The sequence below is a fragment of the Podarcis raffonei genome, chromosome 7 (assembly GCF_027172205.1).
Source record: "Podarcis raffonei isolate rPodRaf1 chromosome 7, rPodRaf1.pri, whole genome shotgun sequence".
NCBI lineage: Eukaryota > Metazoa > Chordata > Lepidosauria > Squamata > Lacertidae > Podarcis > Podarcis raffonei.
In genome coordinates this window covers 77,244,191-77,255,611 of record NC_070608.1, presented here as the reverse complement: position 1 = coordinate 77,255,611, position 11,421 = coordinate 77,244,191, and the positions used below count along the sequence as shown (strand labels likewise).

The window sequence follows — 11,421 nt, the reverse complement described above, 5'->3', positions numbered from 1 at the left end:
ATCACCAGCGCAAAAAAAACCCCAACAACCATTGGGGACTCATAATATTTGCTTATTGTTCATTGTAGATCTGAAACCTTAGGCAGGTAGCAGAATATTCTTTCCCTTAAAAAAGGCCTTTTCGGTCTAGCATTGCTTGCCCTGCCTCTTACATCACAATGCGAGAGTTCTGGTCTCCATGAGGACGAGCAGAAAACAGAAAGGAGGCTGCAGAGCCCTTTAGGCTCACTTTGAAAACAGGACTTGCTGAGTTGTGGCTGAATTCACAGAGGTCTGCCGCCATAATCTGTAACCGCAGCCATGGAGGAAACTGCTAGTCATAACGTCCACCACCAGGTAAGAGATGACCATTGGTCAGAGCCGAAGGGATAGGGATGGAATTGTTTTATGACCTTTAACATAACACGGAGCTTGGGGAGAAACAGAAATGTAGGAGGGCTTCTTGGATCTGATGATGCAGACAAGTATTGGCATATAAAGGGCCTTCCATTTTTATTTTTGATAATAATTTAATATTAGTTTTCAATTACAATCCAATAAATGCTTCATTATAGCAATACCAATTTACAATACAATTACTAATACCAATTGTTCAAATACTGAGTTATATAATTTAGATAAAGTGGGCTAGAATTGATGGTTGATGATTTGCTTTGTTTCTGCGTTCCAAAATCTTATTCATTTCAATTACATTCCGGTCATCATCATAATTGTTATGTACTGAAGTTCTCACCCTGGGCCAGCAGGGGGATACTGTAGATAGTTATGCAAATGAAGGATCGAAAGTGACGTTCAGTGATTGGATAGTTTGTATGCAAATGAAGGATCGAAAGTGACGTTCAGTGATTGGATAGTTTAGAAAACTGTTACAGTAACAAGGTACTGGAGATCTATATAAGCAGGCTGACTGAGCCCTTCAGCTCAGTTCAGTTCTGGCCTCAGAATAAAGAAGAGCTGTTTGAAGAATCGCTGTGTCGTCTGATATGTTCGCCCACAACTTAACAATAATGCCATTATACAACAACTGCAATACAGTGGTACCTCAGATTACATATGCTTCAGGTTACATACGCTTCAAGTTAAAGACTCCGCTAACCCAGAAAAAGTGCTTCAGGTTAAGAACTTTGCTTCAGGATGAGAACAGAAATTGTGCTCCGGTGGCGCGGCGGCAGCAGGAGGCCCCATTAGCTAAAGTGGTGCTTCAGGTTAAGAACAGTTTCAGTTTAAGAACGGACCTCCGGAATGAATTAAGTACTTAACCTGAGGTACCACTGTATTAATAACTTCTATTCGTGTTGACACATTGAATGATTTATAAAACTACAAGTGAGGTACTCAGACTGTAACCTTGTTCTTTCTGTGTGTGGCAAATATTCTGTCTGTGGCGTTTCTCCTGTCCTTGTAAACTATTATGTCTATCTTTCCCCTGGTTGTTGCTGTTATGCCTTGGGTGGAGCTGATATCCCACTGTTGCACCAGAAATTTCTCCCTCACTCTGCCCCATGAAGGCTCTTCATCTGATTCCTGAGGCAAGAAATGGGAAATAAGAAGTCTAAGGCAGCTTTAGGAAGGACTGAGGGCACCTCAAATCTTCCAGATTTGTTTATTTTATTTATTTGTTTGATTTCTATACCACCTGAAATATACTCAGTCGAGAGTGGATTTCATGCTCTTTATTCAGCTCATAGTGGTGAGGAGGAATGAAAGTCCCCTCAAAGTATCTGCTTTATATACATTATTTACACAATGGGCTGCACGTGATTGGCTAATTCCGGAATTCTCCTGTAGGCCAATCAGGTTGTGGATTCACTTCCATCTGGAGCTGGACTGGGTGGCTCCTGCAGAGCAATCATACGGCTGCATTGTTCTAGGACCAATCAGACTGCTGCATTTTGGATCCTATTGTTCTGGGACCAATCAGACTGCTGCATTTTGGATCCTATTCAACTCAGTACATAACACCACCCTTTGTCATAAGATCTCAGGGCGGTTCACAGAATTCAATACAGGATAAAAGCAAGTAAATAGTTAAAAACAAAACAGCAAAACAATAACTCCCTCCTTCCTACAGACACATTTAAAAGGCTGTAGAATATTAATCGGCCAAAGGCCTGGTCGATGAGGAACGTTTTCGCCTGCATGTTGTGACGCCAGGCTGTTTTGTGCAAAGCAACTCCTTTTTTGCTCGTGAACCTTGATTGGCAGGTTGTTGGGGGGTTTCTTTTGCCACCCATAACATAACAAGCTGCTGGCACAGCCCTGCTTGCCTTACAAAAGTTTTTAATGGCTTTTCAGTTGGAACGATTTCCATCCGTGGAAGTAAACGCTGTTTCTAAGTGGTACATTTTACTTTCCCAACCCCTTGCCTGCCTGCTCCGCTCTATCATGAGCTGGGGTTCCCCTGCATCGTAAACACCAGCACTGATTTGGCGCTGGAGGAAATTGCTGATTAAAAGTCCATTTCCAAGGGCCAAGGGTGCGCTGCTCAGTCAGTCTAGACTCCTAACTTGCCTCAATTAAAAGTTAATTTCTTCACAATGTTAATAGAAGGCCGTAATCCTGTCCACTTTACAACTTGACGTAAATCTGAACTAATGCCTCTACCTCCTGAAGTCATAGCGAGGTCACAGAGATCATTATGCTGGCAGCCGACATTGGCTAATCTTTTAGGCTTAATGGGTAATCAGTGGTTAGAATTAAATTTAACAAGAGAGGTTCCCCCCCTTAACTTTTGCCACCATTATCCATAGCACAGCCTTTTATATATTTACAGAAATATATTCTGTGGAATGAAACACTTTGCGTGTCGAGGTCCCCAGGGCCACCCCAATAACTCACAATCACACCAATATTTTTGTTTAAGGTTTTCGGCGTAATTTTGGCCACAACTTTATTAAAATACAAATATGTGAGTGGTTGCTTAGGCATTGGTTGTGACTATCTGCTCCCACCATGGGGGACAGTCTGACATTCCGCACGCCTGCGAAAGTCAGAAAAGGGGAATACACTTGGGGCTAGCGACGGAGCAGGGAACCTGCCCTCAGCCCTCCCCAAATGCAGCCAGGAGCTCTTGCAGTGACCCAAGCCCCCTTGAGAGGGTGGACAAGCAATAGTTAGCCCCCGATTCCTTAAACGGAATCCCTTGCAGCAGCAGCATTAGAGGGGCAGGCACAGCCAATCCATGCCCCTCAACCAACCAAACCATAAACCAATGCCTAACCGCAACCTTACAAGTTGTGACAATTTGCTATGCAGTAGGCAAAAAACCAACTGGCCCAGCCAATCTGCCAGATGGACAAAATTCCTACCGGGCCCCTGCCCCAAGAGCAGACGACCCCATGACAGGCATAGCAAGGTCAAAGTGAACAACCCTAATTCTAGGGAGGGGGGGAGGGGCAATCCGATGCATTGGCGAAAAGAGGAAGCCCTAGCCTCGTGCAAGGAGTTTTAGCATTTCTGGCTGTCAATCAACAAATGGCAACATTAACTTCTTCCCAGTGACAAGGGAAGCCCAATCACATCAGTGGCCAACAATCAATTAGCCCGCCCCACAACTTTGGAGTGTCCTGGCGGCCCCCACCGCAACACGTGCTCTCCATGAAGGAGAACACGCTTTACAGAAATATATTCTGTGGAATGAAACACTTCCCCACAGGAATGAGAGAATGGATGGAGAGAAATCTACACAAGGGAGAGAAGGAAGCCAACAGGGTTCACAAGCACCTGTTGCCACTGTGTGAAGCCCCATGAGGTTTGGGAAACCAGTGCATGAAACCAGTCTGTTTATTTCTGGGTGGAAGGAGACAAAGGTCCAAGGGTGAAAGGAGCATAGAAATACCAAGATAAAGGACTCAGCTACATTAGTAAAGAAACAGCAATTTGAATGCGCTATAAACATGTAACACCAGATGGCACCAGAGAGCAGGAAATTTTAAAATGCAGTTTTCCATAGAGATTTTTTTCTTTTGTTAATAATAATAATAATAATAATAATGATAATAATAATAATAATAATGATAATAATAATAATAATAATACCCTGTCCATCTAGCTGGGCTTCCAACACTCTGGGCAGCTTCCAACAAAATATTAAAATACAGTAATCCATCAAACATTAAAAATTTCCCTACAATGATCTAATTTCTGATTTATTTATAGCGTGGTTCCCCCCCCCCCGTGTTTAGATCCACCAAAGACTGCAACACATAAGGTTATTGTAGTCTTAACTCCAGGTTTCGAAACTTTTGCTGTTTATGTACAAAGTGGGACCTGTGAACCCACAAGCCAGATCCAAAACAGAAAATGTGGATTTTCAGGTGCGGTGCAGATGAGCTTGAAAAAGAGGGGTGGCTAAATTATTAAGAGAGCTTAATCAGAGGCTTGTTCCTGCCTCCTAGTGGTGCTAGAAGGAAGTGTAGGTAGTTGATTTATAAGGCGAGAAGTGTCATGAGATGTCTCCTCACTGAGTTCTAGTAACTTGAGACCTCAGCCTGGAATTTCCCTCAGCGGGTGGAAATGGAAACATATATCCTGTTCTGCCACAAGAGGACAAAACACAGATAGCCCTAATTTGTTATTACTTGGTGTGATGGAAGGCACTAAAGTCTTTTCATTTTTCAAACTGCATCTGTTTAGCCACCTTAAAGCTTGTTCATTCTTCGGCTTGCAATTTGAATTCCAGCCTTCTGTTATTCTCATTGCGAAAATTAGGCAGCAGTGGATTTAGTCCAGAATTACCATTGGACTTTTATTTCTCAATCTTGCTGTAGTGTGGACATCTCCCTTGGGGAAGACTCTACGCTTAAAGAGGTAACAAACTATTTTGTTAGGAACCATAGACAATATGTCTGGCTTCTTACATGAATCAAGAAAGGGGAGATTTTAATTGCAGATGTCTTCCAGATGGTGCTAATTTAAACAAAACATGTGCATGGAACAAAAGGACTTTAAAATTTTTTAGAATGAGTGGTTGGTGGTAGTGAGATTTTATGCACTCCTTCATGCTTGGCAGGGGGTTGGCAGGGGGTTGGACTCGATGGCCCTTGTGGTCTCTTCCAATTCTATGATTCTATGAAACATCAGCTTTGCTCTGTATGTGTTATGCAGTACTAAAACCGTCTCTTTTCCTTTTCTTACCAAATCATCGTTATTTATATGCACATTCATTTCTGCAAGGTCTCCAATTCACTGATAACCTTTCCTCGGCTTATTACACATATGAATCTGTACTTCAAATTCTGCTTCCTGGAATGCAGAATGAGGTCCAACAAGCCTGGAGGCAGATGAGCAGCTCAAGGAGTGAAAGGAAAGAGAGCTCTGTGTTTATCAAAGTTGATCAAAAAGCAGCAAGCCAGTTCAAAGTTAATCTAATCAGCATGTTATTGAATTAAAGGCTAAACGGGTATTTCAGGGCTTAGCTAGACATGGCAATAGCATGACCTGTGTCTTAAAATGTGGGTTGCACCACTGTAAAGCCAGGGAAGGGGGCAATTTAAAATGGAGTGGCCAGCTGCTAGACTCTGGCCTTTCTTCTGGTTGGGTTCAAAAAGAAAGTAGGCTACTGGAAAACGGTAGCATTGTGTATTATTTGGGTTTATTTGCAAATACTGTATACAAATAGAGAATAGATGGATGCAAGCAGTTTCATCATCATTTATTTATTTATACCCTGCCTAACTGGCTGGGCCTCCTCAGCCACTCAGGGTGGCTCCAAGCAGAATATTAAAAACATGATAAAACATCAAACAATAAAAACTTCCCTAAACAGGGCTGCCTTCAGATGTCTTCTAAAAATCGGATAGTTGTTTATTTCCTTGGTATCTGATGGGAGGGTGTTCCACAGGGTGGCGCCACTACCGAGAAGGCCCTCTATCTTGAGTTCAATGTGGTTTACTCTCAGCTAGCTGTGAATAGCATTGCAGGGCGGCGCCACTACCAAGAAGGCCCTCTGCCTGGATCCCTGTAACTTCACTTCTCGCAGTGAGGGAACCACCAGAAGACCCTCGGTGCTGGACCTCATTGTCCAGGCTGAGTGATGGGGGTGGAGATGCTCCTTCAGGTATACAGGACTGAGGCCGTTTAGGGCTTTAAAGGTCAGCGCCAACACTTTGAATTGTGCTCGGAAATGTACTGGAAGCCAATGTAGGTTTTTCAGGACTGGTGTTATATGGTCTCGGCGGCCGCCCCCAGTCACCAGTCTAGCTGCCATATTCTGGATTAGTTGTAGTTTCCGGGTCACCACTGAAGGTAGCCCTTCGTAGAGTGCATTGCAGTAGTCCAAGCGGGACATAACCAGAGCATGCACCACTCTGGCAAGACAGGCTGCAGGCAGGTAGGGTCTCAGCCTGCGTACCAGATGGAGCTGGTACACAGCTGCCCTGGACACAGAACTGACCTGCGCCTCCATGGGCAGCTGTGAGCATACTTGTAATACCAACAAAATCCATTGCCTCACATCAGATTTCCAGAGAAGCACCCCAAACTGCAAATGTCTTTCACTTTCCAAAGTTCAAACCTTATCCTCTGCAGTTGTAGATGAAACAAGAGAGAGGCTGGTTGGTGCTGAAGGATAAACTTTTAAAATAATATCAGAAATGGCAAAAGGCAAACAGTTGCAGTGATTTTCTGGTGTAATGCAATACTTATATTTTCAGCTAGTGAAGTTGGTGCTGAAGCATTAGTCCTAATAGAAGGGAAATGCTGGCAAAACCACCACCATATCAGGATGGAAAGAGCACAGCTTCTTTCTGCAGGTGGAGTTAATTTTATTATTGTGATTTTTCACTAACAGATTAAACATCCATCCCAAGCCACATACATACACTTACATGTTTATTAAAATTCATCATGCTGATGAATTTTCATGATGATTAAGAAAGAATGCAATTGCAGACTGCTGCAAGATGTGGATAGAATTCAACATTGAGAAAATTAGAGGCCAAAAGAACAGTAGTGGAGAGATTCTTCCATTCCTATTAGCAGGGCTGTGAAGGACCTTTGTCTGTGAGAGAGGCTTCAAGATCTTCCCTGCCAGCCAGAGAGTACTAGGTTAAATAGATTTGACTGAAAAGAAAGCTTCATGTGCAGTTCTGGAGTTTGAGATCAAAAACAGTTTTATTCCAAAACACTCCAGGGCTCCTGTCTGATCGCTGTGAGCGCTGTTATGGGAACTCATAGTACATTCCTTATGCTTTGTGAATTATACAATTCAAAAGTGTTATGAAGAAATATATATAATATATATATTTTAAAAATAATGGAGAGAGGGAGTTTTCTAGCAATCCTATAGGGATTCCTAGTTAGGGAAGTTCCATAATTGTACAACAGCCCCATGACTATATTTCAACACACCCTTTGCTTTTCAAACATGGAACTCAGTTGGGCTTTGAGGTATTTCAAAATGTGGTGGGAAGGTTTATAGGAGACAAGAGTGTCACATTTTGAAAAGCTCTTAGCTATGTGTTTGTGTTGGCTTAAAATGCAGTGTTACATTTTACAGTGGCAATATCTGCTCGCTTTTATGGTACGTTATAAAGGCAGAGTTAATCATGATAAATCTAGATAAGGCTATAAAATTCAATGTGACTGTAACTTAAAGGCATGAAATGGGAGGAAGCATAACATTTGACACATGGTCTCTTCCTAATGCATGTTTGCGCTGGGAACTGAGTATGAACAGTCAGAGAATACTCTGCTCATATGCAATGGTGATTCATTCTAGTACCGACGAGCTCCTGTGATGTTGTTGCCAGTCAGACTAGCTTTGGACAGACCATCCCCATCTTGGCTGGGGATGATGCACGCCACAGTTCAACTACAGCCTCAGGTGTGCTCTCTAAAAAATGGTTTGCAGGTATAGAAATTGAGAAGCAGGAAAGGGACCCAAACAAGCCATTGTTTACTGCAACCTGCATTGCTGTGTTCCTGGCTAAGATGGATCAGCTGCCTGCACTGTTCCTGGTGGTCCAGCCACCAGGAACATAGACATCATCACCACCACCACCACCACCATATTTATACCCTGCCCATCTGGCTGGGTTTCCCCAGCCACCCTGCCCGGCTCCCAAAAGAATATTAAAAACATGATAAAACATCAAACATTAAAAACTTCCCTAAACAGGGCTGCTTTCAGATGTCTTCTAAAAGTCAGATGTTAATTTGTGTGGTGTGGTGTAGTGGTTAAGAGCAGTAGTCTCGTAATCTGGTGAACCGGGTTCGCGTCTCCGCTCCTCCACATGCAGCTGCTGGGTGACCTTGGGCTAGTCACACTTCTGTGAAGTCTCTCAGCCCCACTCACCTCACAGAGTGTTTGTTGTGGGGGAGGAAGGGAAAGGAGAATGTTAGCCGCTTTGAGACTCCTTAAAGGGAGTGAAAGGCGGGATATCAAATCCAAACTCCTCTTCTTCTTCTTCTTCTTCTTCTTCTTCTTCTTCTTCTTCTTCTTCTTTGACACCTGGTGGGAGGGTGTTCCACAGGGTGGGCCCCACTACCGAGAAGGCCCTCTGCCTGGTTCCCTGTAACCTCACTTCTTGCAGTGAGGGAACCGCCAGAAGGCCCTTGAAGCTGGACCTCAGTGTCTGGGCTGAACGATGGGGGTGGAGACACTCCTTCAGGTATACTGACAAGACCCCCTCTTGGCCTCACTGATGTTCTCCAAAGGAAAGCCATGCAATACATTTGGCACCTGTTTGTGCAGGAGTTGCTGGAAGGAGGCGTACAAGGTGCTATCCAACTGTCTTCGGGACTCTTGATTTGTGTGGATTTACTCCTTAGCCTTTCCTTCTCCTGAAGATATTCTTGCAAGGCAGTGGAGGTTTAGGGTCAGAGTTTTCCTTCTCCTTGATGGAAGACCTTCGCAGCTTGGTGAGCCTCATCTGCCTCTCACTTCTCTCTACGGCACATGCAGAAACCACCTTCTTCACCGTTGGACCCACTATTAGTCTCATCCACGCAATCTGTCAGAGCCCGTTTTTGCAGCAAGGGAAGTCCCTAACTCACTACAGGTTTGCTTGAGACCCATCGGCTACATTCACCTGGTTTAACTGGCAGGTTGAATCCATCCCCAGGGTGTGGCTGCTGTCACATGCTGGCAGCTTATCTGGGAGCCACAGGTGAGAGCTGAGTGCAGCGTGGGGGACCAAAGGTGGACAAACAACCCCAGAAGGAGCATGACATCTCCCCCACCAGAGGAACTATCTCTCCTCAAAAGATTCCATCAACGGTGTCTCCGAAAAATTGTACACATCACTTGGGAAAACAGGCAAACTAATGGAAAGTTCACCAGTGTCAAAGCGATGATTCTTCATATAAAATCTTATGAAATTAAGTGTTGATTACCAAAAAGAAGGACCATAAAGAAGGCTGATCGCCGAAGAATTGATGCTTTTGAATTTTGGTGCTGGAGGAGACTCTTGAGAGTCCCATGGACTGCAAGAAGATCAAACGCATCCATTCTGAAGGAAATCAGCCCTGAGTGCTCACTGGAAGGACAGATCATGAAGCTGAGGCTCCAGTACTTTGGCCACCTCATGAGAAGAGAAGACTCCCTGGAGAAGACACTGATGCTGGGAAAGATGGAGGGCTCAAGGAGAAGGGGGCGACAGAGGACGAGATGGTTGGATAGTGTTTTCGAGGTTACCAGCATGAGTCTGACCAAACTGCGGGAGGTAGTGGAGGACAGAGGTGCCTGGTGTGCTCTGGTCCATGGGGTCACGAAGAGTCGGACACGACTAAACGACTAAACAACAACAACCAAAAAGAAAGGTGAGAGCCAGTGTGGTGTAGTGGACTCGTAAACTGGTGAACCGGGTTTGCTTCCCCACTCCTCCACATGCAGCTGCTGGGTGACCTTGGGCTAGTCACACTTCTCTGAAGTCTCTCAGCTTCACTCACCTCACAGAGTGTTTGTTGTGGGGGAGGAAGGGAAAGGAGATTGTTAGCTACTTTGAGTCTCCTTAGGGTAGTGATAAAGCGGGATATCAAATCCAAACTCCTCCTCCTCCTCCTCCTCCTCCTCTTCTTCTTCTTCTTCAACATCAACTTCGTTGGATTGGTCATGTTGTGTGGATGCCTGATAATCGTCTTCCAAAGCAACAACTCTATTCTGAACTTAAAAATGGAAAGCATAATGCTGGCAGTCAACAAAAGAGGTTTAAAGACTCTCTCAAGGCAAATCTAAAAAAATGTAGTATAAACACCAACAACTGGGAAACACTGGCCTGCGAGCGCTCCAGTTGGAGAACAGTCTTTACCAAAGGTGTCATGGGCTTCTAAGACGCCTGAACTCAGGACAAAAGGGAGAAACGCACCAAGAGGAAGGCACATTTGGCAAACCCTCACCACAATCAACTCCCACCCAGAAACCTATGTCCCCACTGTGGAAGGACGTGTGGATCCAGAATTGGCCTCCACAGTCACTTATGGACTCAATGTTAGAACCGTGTTTATGGAAGACAATCTTACTTGGCTATGAGTAATCACCAAAGAAGAAGAAGAAGACTATCTCTCCCCTAACACCCCATACATGTCTACTGAAAAGTAAATCTGACTTGTGGGTATAGAAGGGGTTGGGAACCCATAGCACTCCAGATGTTATTGGACTGAGGTTACCATGAGATCTAGCCAGCATGGCCACTGGTCAGGGATGTCTTTCTCCCTGGGGTACAGAATAACAGCTAGAATCCACTCCATTTTTTCCCCTAAATCTGTTTGGATGCCTGCCTTCTCAGTAGAGGCCAGAGCTTCAGGTTCACCCCTCTTTCCCCAAAAGAGCCAAGAGGACAATCTCAAACCCCAGAAGCCCTGCTCCTCTGATTGCAGGCAAGGTGGTGTTGGCTGTGCCTATAGTTGAGGATCAAGGTGCTGTGCATGGGCTCAACAGCAACGGAAGAGGATAATCCATAGAAGATAATCCACACGCACATTTTAACAGGGCTCAATTTATATGAAGTCATTAGGAAACTACTGAAGCAACCTGATTGCGGGCAACAGCTGTCAGATTTATGTAGACACAGCTGTATGTCTCTTCGAACTGAACGAGCACAAAATTGTTCTTGCAAGATAAACCAGATTATCTTTAAGTGAGGAGAAAGCTGTTAAGCGAATGATATATAAATGGAGGTGAATCATTTGGCAGCCACCAAGATGAACACCTGACATACCCTCTAGGCTGTGGTGTAGCTAATAGCTAAACATGCTTCTGCTATGAACATTGATATCTAGGAGATGCTTCCTACCGCCTTCCCCTTGCCCCCGAGTTGAATCAATTAGCATTTGAAGCATGGATTTGTTATTCAGACACTATGTACACACCACACATTTAAAGCATACGCTCCCACAAAGAATTCTGGGAACTGTAGTCTACCCCTAACAAAGCTACAATTCTTAGCACCCTTAATGTATGGTTACCAGATTTTTTTCAAT

The 11,421-nt window shown here is 44.3% G+C and overlaps 1 protein-coding gene across 1 annotated transcript in view; it reads left to right on the top strand.

Annotated features, from left to right (window-relative positions):
- The first annotated feature begins 300 nt into the window (after positions 1-300).
- The window catches only part of FBXL7 (F-box and leucine rich repeat protein 7), a 210,583-nt gene continuing 199,462 nt past the window's right edge, over positions 301-11,421 (top strand). The window contains exon 1 of the mRNA XM_053397133.1: positions 301-336. The gene's annotated coding sequence lies outside the window, so the exon portion shown is untranslated. The remainder of the gene's footprint in view (positions 337-11,421) is intronic.